Source organism: Sciurus carolinensis, chromosome X (assembly GCF_902686445.1).
Source record: "Sciurus carolinensis chromosome X, mSciCar1.2, whole genome shotgun sequence".
Lineage (NCBI taxonomy): Eukaryota > Metazoa > Chordata > Mammalia > Rodentia > Sciuridae > Sciurus > Sciurus carolinensis.
This window is the reverse complement of record NC_062232.1, coordinates 81,305,602-81,314,958: the sequence shown is the minus strand read 5'-3', so window position 1 is coordinate 81,314,958 and position 9,357 is coordinate 81,305,602.

Sequence of the window (9,357 nt, the reverse complement as noted above, 5' to 3'; positions counted from 1 at the left end):
TGAGGATGTGGGGGAAAGTGTTCCACATTGTTGGTGAAACTGCAAGTTAGTTCAACCACTTTTAGATAGCAGTATGGAGATTGCTCAAAAGACTAGGAATAGGAACACCATATGACTCAACTATACAAGTACTTGATATGTTTCCTAAAGAATTAAAATCTGTATCTATAGTAATATAGGTTACAGAGATCTCAATTATTTCCCCTGCTTCATTATTTTTATTTTTCTATTGTTCATGTTTAAGTTTTCCAAACGAATGTTTCAACATACTTATACATAAAGAAATGATAGTATAGTCAAACAAATTAACAACCTTATCAACCAAACATAGTAACTTTTGTGTATATGTGTGGTGAGAACACCTAAAATATATTATTTTAGCAAATATTATTAAATATAGTCCTTAAAATTATGTCTTTAAAATTATTCATTTTGTATAGTCACATGCGTGATATTGATGAATTATGTCTTAACCTTTATTGTCTTTGTCACTTGCTGGTTTTTATCAAATTTACTATCTTTTGAAAAACAAGTCATTTACATTTTATGCATTGATTTTATTGATTTCTGCATTTTGTTATTTCCTTCTTTTTCTTACTTTGCATTTATTTTGCACTTTTTGCTACCATTTTAAAATTTTGACTGATACACAAACATAAAATTTGTACATATTAATGAATTGCCATGTAATGTTCAATACATATATACATAGTGTAATGTTTAAATCAGGTTAAGCTTAGTGATCACTTCAAGCATTACTTATTCATTTAGGGTAAAATGTTTCAAAGTTCTTTCCTCCAGAATTTTGAAATATACAATACATGATTTTATGTATAATAGACATACTTCGTACCCCAGAACTTCTTGCTCCTAACTGCATCTTAGTACCCATTGATCTTCCTTTCCCAATTTTTTTAAATTAGTTTTTTTCTGCTGTGACTAAAAACCAGAAAAGAATAATTTCTAAAAGGAAGAGTTTATTTTGGACCTCACACAGTTTCAGAGGTCCCAGACCATAGATGGCTGGCTCCAATTCCTCAGGGCCCGTGGTAAGACAGAATATCATGGCAGAAGTGTGCAAGTGTGTGGCAGAGGAAAGCAGCTGGGAATATGGCACCAGGAAGGAGAGAGAGAGAGAGAGACAGAGAGAGAGAGAGAGAGAGAGAGATTGAGAGAGAGAGAATGCTCAGATCAAAGCAGAGAGAGAACATTTGGTTCAACAAAGACAAAATATAAACCCCACAGACATGCCCCCAATGACCTGCCTCCTCTGGCTACACCCTATCTGCCCATAGTTACCTTCCAGTTAATCCCTAGTAACTCACTGATTATGTTAAGGCACTCATAACCCAATAATTTCACCTTTAAACCCTTTTGCATTGACTTACACATGAGCTTTTGGGGGATGCTTCATATCTAAACCCATACTCCCTTCAACTTCTTTCCCAGTCTGGTAATCAACATTATACTTTCAACATTTATGAGATCAATGATTTTAGATTCCTTACACGAGTGAGATTATGCAGAAATCATTATTCTATACCTGAATTAATTAAATTTGAATACTGATCTCCAGTTCCATTCTTGTTGCTGAAAATGAAGGATTTGATGTATTATTGCTGAATATTATTCCATTGTATAGCTCAAACAGATTTTTTTATGCATGCACCAGTTGTTGAACACTTACATCAATTCCTTTGTGTAGTTATTGTGAATAGTACTTCATTGAACCTGGGAGTAAAGATGTATCTTCAACATACTGATTTCATATGCTTTGGATACCCAGTAGTGGGACTGCTGGCTCATATGGTAGTTCTGTTTTTAATTTTTTGGGAACATCTACCGTGTTTTCCATAATGGCTATATTAATTACATTTCCACCAACAGTGCAAAGGCTACGTTTTTCCACGTCTTTGTCAGTACTTGTTATCTTCACTTTTTGGATATTATTCATTATTACTAATGTGAGGTGATATCTCTTTATGGTTTTGATTTTCATGTACCCATTGACTATTTTTTGGGACCAGGGATCAAACCCAGGGACTTTAACACAGAGCTACATCCTGAGACCTTTTAATTTCTTTTTCTTTTTGTTTTTGTTTTTGAGACAGGGCCTCACTAAATTGCAGGGACAAATCTTGAACCAATACACCTGCCTCCTGAATTTCTGGGATTACAGGTGTGCACAACCACACCCAGCCCCATCGACATTTTTTAGTAGTTCTTCTTAGTCATACATGATGGTAGAGTCTATTTTGATACAAGCATAGAATATATCTTTATCTGATTCACTGTGCTGTTTTCATATATGTACATAGGAGAGTTTTGTCAGATTCATTCCACTCTGGACTTTTTGAATGTATTCATTTTATAAAGTTTTATTTATTTATTTAGATATATTGCCCATTTTTAAAAATTAGATTGTTTTTATTTGCTTTTAAGTTTTTGAACATCCTTCTATATTCTAGATAGTAACACCTTGTTAGATATGTACCATACAAATATTTTCTCCCATTAAGTAGTTTGCCTCAATATTTTCTTGGGGGTTTTCTTTATGGTGCAAAAGTTTTTAGTTTGATGTAATTCATTCATCCATTTCTGTTATGGTTTTTCTCTTTTTAGAATCTTCAACGCAATCTCTTGTCTATTCTAATATCCTGAAGGATTTCTCCAATGTTTTATTCTAATGGATTAATATTTTTGTGTCTTTCACTTAGGTCTTTATTTCATTTTGAATTATTCATTGTTACAAGAAAGTGAGAGAGTGAGAGAGAGAGGGAGAGAGATATGTTTGTCATTTGGCACATGGATATTCAATATTTCTAACACCATTTGTTTAAAAGACTGTCCTTTCTCCAGTGAGTATTCTTAACACCTTTCTTGAAAAGTAGTTGGTGGTAGGTATGTGGATTTATTTCTAGACTCTTTTGTCCATTATGCATGTTTTAATGGCAATACCATGCTATTCTAATCACAATAGCTTTATAGTATGCTCTGACATCAGGTAACATAGTTTTTCTTATTTAATTTCTATTTCTCAAGATGGCTTTGTTACTTAGGGTGTTTTGTGCTTTCACATAAATTATAGATATTTTTAATAGTAGAGTGAAGAATTTTACTGTTATTTTGAGGTATTACCTTCAGACTGTAAATTGCTTTGAGTAGTATGGGCATTTTAACAATATTAATTTTTCTCAATCCATTAACACAGAATACCTTTCCTATTTTGCATTCTCTTCAAATTCTTTTATCAATATTTTAAATTCATGAGCCACATAGCACAAGTACACGAGCAACCAACACATGTGCAGATCTCCAGAGCTGCACAGTCCAGGCTATGAAGGCAGTGCTGAGAGGAAAGATCATTGCATTGAGCTCATACATTAAAAAAAAATTAAACTCAGCAAATAAATGAACTAATATTGCAGCTCAAAGTCCTAGAAAAAGAAGAACAAAATAAACCAAAAGTAGTAGAAGACAGGAAATAATTAAAAACAGAGCTGAAATCAGTGCAATTGAAACAAAGGAAACAATTCAAAAAATTGACAAAACAAAAAGTTGGTTCTTTGAAAAAATAAACAAAATTGATAAACCCCTAGCCAACTAATGAAGAGGAGAGAGAAACTCAATTTACTAAAATTCATAATGAAAAAGGAAATATCATAACAGACACTATGGAAATACAAACCATAATTAGAAACTATTTTGAAAATCTATACTCTAACAAAATAGAAAATCTTGAAGACATAGAGATATGTGATCCTCCCAAACTGAATCAGGAGGACATACACAATTTAAACAGATCAATTTCAAGTAATGAAATAGAAGCCATCAAAAGCCTATAAAAAAGCTCAGGATTCTCAGTGGAGTTCTACAAGACCATCAAAGAAGAACTAATTCCAAGACTCCCCAAAGAATTCCATGAAATAGAAAAGGAGGGAACCCTCCCAAACTTATTCTATGAAGCTAGAATCACCCTGATATCAACAGCAGACAAAGACACATCAAGGGAAGTAAACTTCAGAACAATAACCCTAATAAACATAGATGCAAACAAAATTTTAGCAAATTTCATACAAAATCATATTATAAAGATAGTCCACCACGATCAGTGAGTTTCATCCCAGAGATGCAAGTTTTGTTCAACATTCATAAATCAATAAATGCAATTCACCAAATCAAGAGATTTTAACTTAAGAATCATATTATCATTTCAATAAACACAGAAAAAGCATTTGATAAAATACAGCACCTCTTCATGCTTAACATTATAAAGACTAACTATGCTAAGCCCACAGCCAAGATCATTCTAAATGGAGATAAACTGAAAGCATTCCCTCTAAAAACTGAAACATGGCAGGGATGCCCTCTTTTACCACTTATATTTAACATCATCCTTGAAACTCTAACCAGAGCAATTAGACAGACCAAAGAAATTAAAAGGATATGAATAGGAAAAGATGAACTCAAACTATCACTATTTGGCGATGACAGGATTCTATATTTAGAGGATCCAAAAAATTCCACCACAAAACTCCTATAAATCATAAATGAATCCAGAAATGTAGCAGGATATAAAATCAACAATTATATATTGAATGCATTTCTATTCATAAGTGAATCCTCTGAAAAAGAAATTAGGAAAACCACTCCATTCAAAATAGCCTCAAAAATAGAAAAATAAAATACTTGGAAATCAATCTAACAAAAAAGGTGAAAGACCTCTATAATGAAAACTACAGAATACTAAAGAAAGAAATTAAAGAAAACCTTAGAAGATGGAAAGATCTCCCATGTTCTTGGATAGGCAGAATTAATATTTTCAAAATGGCCATACTACCAAAAATGCTATTCAGATTCAATTAAATTCCAATGAAAATTCTAATGACATACCTCATAGAAATAGAGAAAGCAATCTTGAAATTAATTTGGAAGAATAAGAAACCCAGAATAGTCAAAGCAATCCTCAGCAGGAAGAGCGATGCAGGAGGTATCACACTACCAGTCCTTCAAATATACTACAGAGCAATAATAACAAAAATGGCATCCAAGATAGACAGGTAGACCAATGTACATAGTAGAAGACACAGAGACATACCCACATAAATTCAGTTATCACATCCTAGACAAAGGTGCTATAAATATACAATGGAGAAAAGATAGCATCTTCAACAAATAGTGCTGGGGAAACTGGAAAATCATATACAGGAAATTGAAATTAAACTCCTATCTCTCACCCTGCACAAAACTCAACTCAAAATGGATCAAGAACCTAGGAATTAGACCAGAGACCTTGCACCAAATAGAAGAAAAAATAGACCCAAATCTTCATCATGTTGACTTAGGACCAGAAATCCTTAACAAGACTTCCAAAACACAAGAAATAAAAGCAGAAATCCATAATTGAGATGGATTCAAATAAAACACTTTTTCTCAGTAAAGGACACAATCAACCATGTGGAGAGTCTAAAGAATGAGAGAATATGTTTACCACACACACTTCAGATAGAGCACTAATCTCCATAACTCAAAAAATTTACACCAAGAATACATATAACCCTATTAATAAATGGGCTAAGGAAATGAGCAGATACTTCACAGAAGATCTGCAAGCAATCCACAGATATATGGAAAAATGCTCAACATCTATAGTATCAAGAGAAATGCAAGTCAAAACTACACTAATATTTCAACTCACCCCAATTATAATGACTATTATCAAGAATACAAGTACCAATAGGTGTTGGTGAGGATGTGGGGATAAAGGTATACACATATTTTGCTGGTGGGATTGCAAATTGATATACCCACTCTGGAAAGCAGTATGGAGATTCCTTAGAAAACTTGGAATGGAACCACCAATTGACCCAACTATTCCACTCCTTGACCTGTACCCAAAGACTTAAAATCAGCGTACTACAGTGATGCAGCCACATGGATGTTTTTAGCAACTCAATTCACAATAGCTAGATTGTGAATCCAATCTAGATGTCCTCCAAAAAATGAATGGATAAGAAACTGTGGTATATATACACAATGGAATATTATTCAGTCATTTGCAGGTAAATGGATGGAGTTGGAGAATATCATGCTAAACGAAATAAGCAAATCCCCAAAAAATAAATAAATGTTTTCTCTGTTAAGTGGATAATGATACATAATGGGGTGTGGGTTTTAGGGGTTAAGGGAAGAATGGAGGAAAGATGGATTGTGTAGAGGGAAATGAGAGTTGAGGAGGGGAGGAGAAGGAAAGATAATAGAAAATGAGACAAATATCATTACCCTATATACATGTACATTTATACAGTGTGACTCTACATCATGTACAGCCAGAGAAATGAAAGATGTACCCCATTTGTGTACAATGAATCAAAAATAATAAAAAATTATAATAAAATATTTTATATTTTTATTGAAGAGATATTTCAATTTGGTTAAAATTTACTCTTAGATATTTGTGTACCTATGTAAATGGAATACTTTCTCATTTCTATTTCAAGTAATTTCCCATTAGCATATAGCAATCCTACTGATTTGAGTATGTTGACTTTTCATCCTGTAATTTTGATGAATTTATTTATTAATTATAATAATTTCAGTAGAATTTTGGTGTTTTCTATATTTAATATCTTGTCATCTGTAAATAGTGACAATTAAACTTCTTTTCCCAATGGATACGCTTTATTTTTTTCTCTTGCCTAATTGTTATGATTAGGATTTAGAGTATTATGTTGAATAAAATTGGTTAGAGTGGGAATTCTTGTCTTATATTTAGTATCTGAGACAAAGATGTCAGTTTTATTCCATTCAATATATTATTAACTCCTAACTAATTTTAAATCACCTTTATTATGTTGAGATAGATTCATTGCATGCCTAATTTATTGAGCATTTTATCACAAAGAGATGTTAAATTTTATCAAATGCCTTAACTGCATCAATTGAGTTGACCATATTTTTTTTCATCTTATTAATATGGTGTATCCTGATTATTGATTTTTCATAGAGTGAACCATTCTTGTATTCCTGGGATCATACTTGCTTTATAACTTTGGGAGCTTCAATATTAGATGCATATGTTTAGTATTATTATTTTTTGCTTGCTTAGTTGACCCTTCTATCATCATATAATGACCTTTTTATTTCATTTTAGTGCTTTTCAATTAAATTCTATTTTATCTGATATTAGTATGGCTGCTGATGCTTTCTTTTGGCTTCCATCTGCTTTGATTATCTTATTCTATCCTTTTAATTTCAGCTTATGTGTGTCCTTAAAGGTAATTTGAGGAGTTTGTAGGAAACATACATGGTGGGTATGGGCTTCTTATAATCCACTCAGTCACTCTATGTCTTTATTCACTACCAAGGTAATGATTCCTACAGTCAATATGTAATTTGTTTTCCAGTGTTTCTAGTTTCTCTCTCCATCCCTCCCCCAATCTCTCCTTTAGAGTCTTACTTGGTAGTTAATCAAATGATTCTAGCATTGTGATTTAATTTCTAGCTCATTATTTTTGTTATGTGTGTCAGGGATTTTTTGTTTTGTGATTACTATAAGGATTAAAACATCATTTGCTTATAACAAGCTGTTGTGAATTTGTAGAAACTTAACATCATTATAAGAACAGAAAGAAACCAATGAACAAAAGAATGAGTATATTTATGTAACTCTGAGTTGCATTTCTTTGCTCTTCACATTTTGTAATTTTGATATGTAATTTTGCATCATTTCATATTTTAAAATTCTTACTATGTTAATGTAGATATTAACTTTAATTGTTCTTGTATGTCAGTCTTCCTATTAAATATATAAATTGTTTATGCAGCACATTTGCCATATTAGCGCATTCTGAATTTCTTCATATAATTACTCTCACCAGTAAATTTTAGTTTTCCTTTGTTATCTTCTAACTCATTAATGTCTTTTTTAGTTTGAGGAACATCCCATAGTATTTATTGTGGGAAAGTTCAGGTGGAAATATATTGTCTTGGTTTTTGTTTTTCTGGAATCATTTTTATTCCTCCCTCACTCCTAACAGGTGACTTTGCTGGATAAAATATTTTCAGTACTTCAAAGGTCTGATGGCACTCTCTCCTGTAAATTTTCTTTGAAGAAGTGAATTAGGGCACACCTATGTGTTGTTTGTTTCTTTTCTCTTGCAGTCTTGGAATTGCATAACTCACTTGTGATGGCTTGATTATACCATGTCTTGGGGTACACATGATTAAGTTAAATTTGTCTAGTGACCTTTGACTTTTCTATATCTGAATATTTGTATACCTCCCTAGTTTTGGATTGTTTTCTATTATTATTTCTTTTAATAAGTTTTCATTCTTGTAACCCAATAAATTGAATATTTGTTCTTTGAATACTTTCCCTAAGTTTCCATAAGTTTCATTTGTTCTTCTTTACTGTCTTTATTTGTATTTTAAAGTAGCCTATTTTCAATTATCAAGAGTACAAGTAACAACAAATGTCAGTGAAGATGTGGGGAAAAGGGAACACTCATACATTGTTGATGGAACTGTAAATTTGTTCAAACCCTCTGGGAAGCAGTATGAAGATTCTTCAAAAAAGTAGAAATGGAGTCACCATTTGACCTAGTTATCTCATTCCTCATCATATATCCAAAGGATTTAAAATCAGCATACTATAGTGACACAGTTGCATTAATGTTTAGAGTAGCACAATTACCAATAGATAAGCTATGGAACCAAACTAGACACTCATCAACAGATGAATGGATGAAGATATTGTGATGCACACAAAAACAGACATAAAGACTAATGAAACAGAATAGAATACACAAAGATATACCCACATAAATGCAGTTATCTCACACTAGACAAAGACACCATAAACATACCTTGGAGAAAAGATAGCCTCTTCAACAAATGGTGCTGGAAAAACTGAAAATCCATATGCAGCAGAATGAAGGTAAACCCCTATCTCTCACCCTGCACAAAACTCAACTCACAATGGATCAAGGACCTAGGCATTAGACTAGAGACCCTGGGCCTACCAGAAGAAAATGGAGGCCCAATTCTTCATCATTTTGGCATAGGAACCAACTTCCTTAACAAGACCCCTAATGTGAAAGAAGTAAAATCAAGAATCAATAAATGGGATGGTATCAAACTAAAAAGCTTCTTCACAGCAAAGGAAACAATCAAGAACATGAAGAGAGAGCCTACAGAATGGGAGAAAATCTTTACTACCTACACCTCAGATAGAACATTAATCTCCAGGTTATTTAAAGAACTCAAAAAACTTAGCACCAACAGAAACAAATAACCCAATCAATAAATGGGCAAAGGAACTGAACAGACACTTCACAGAAGAAGAAACACAAATGA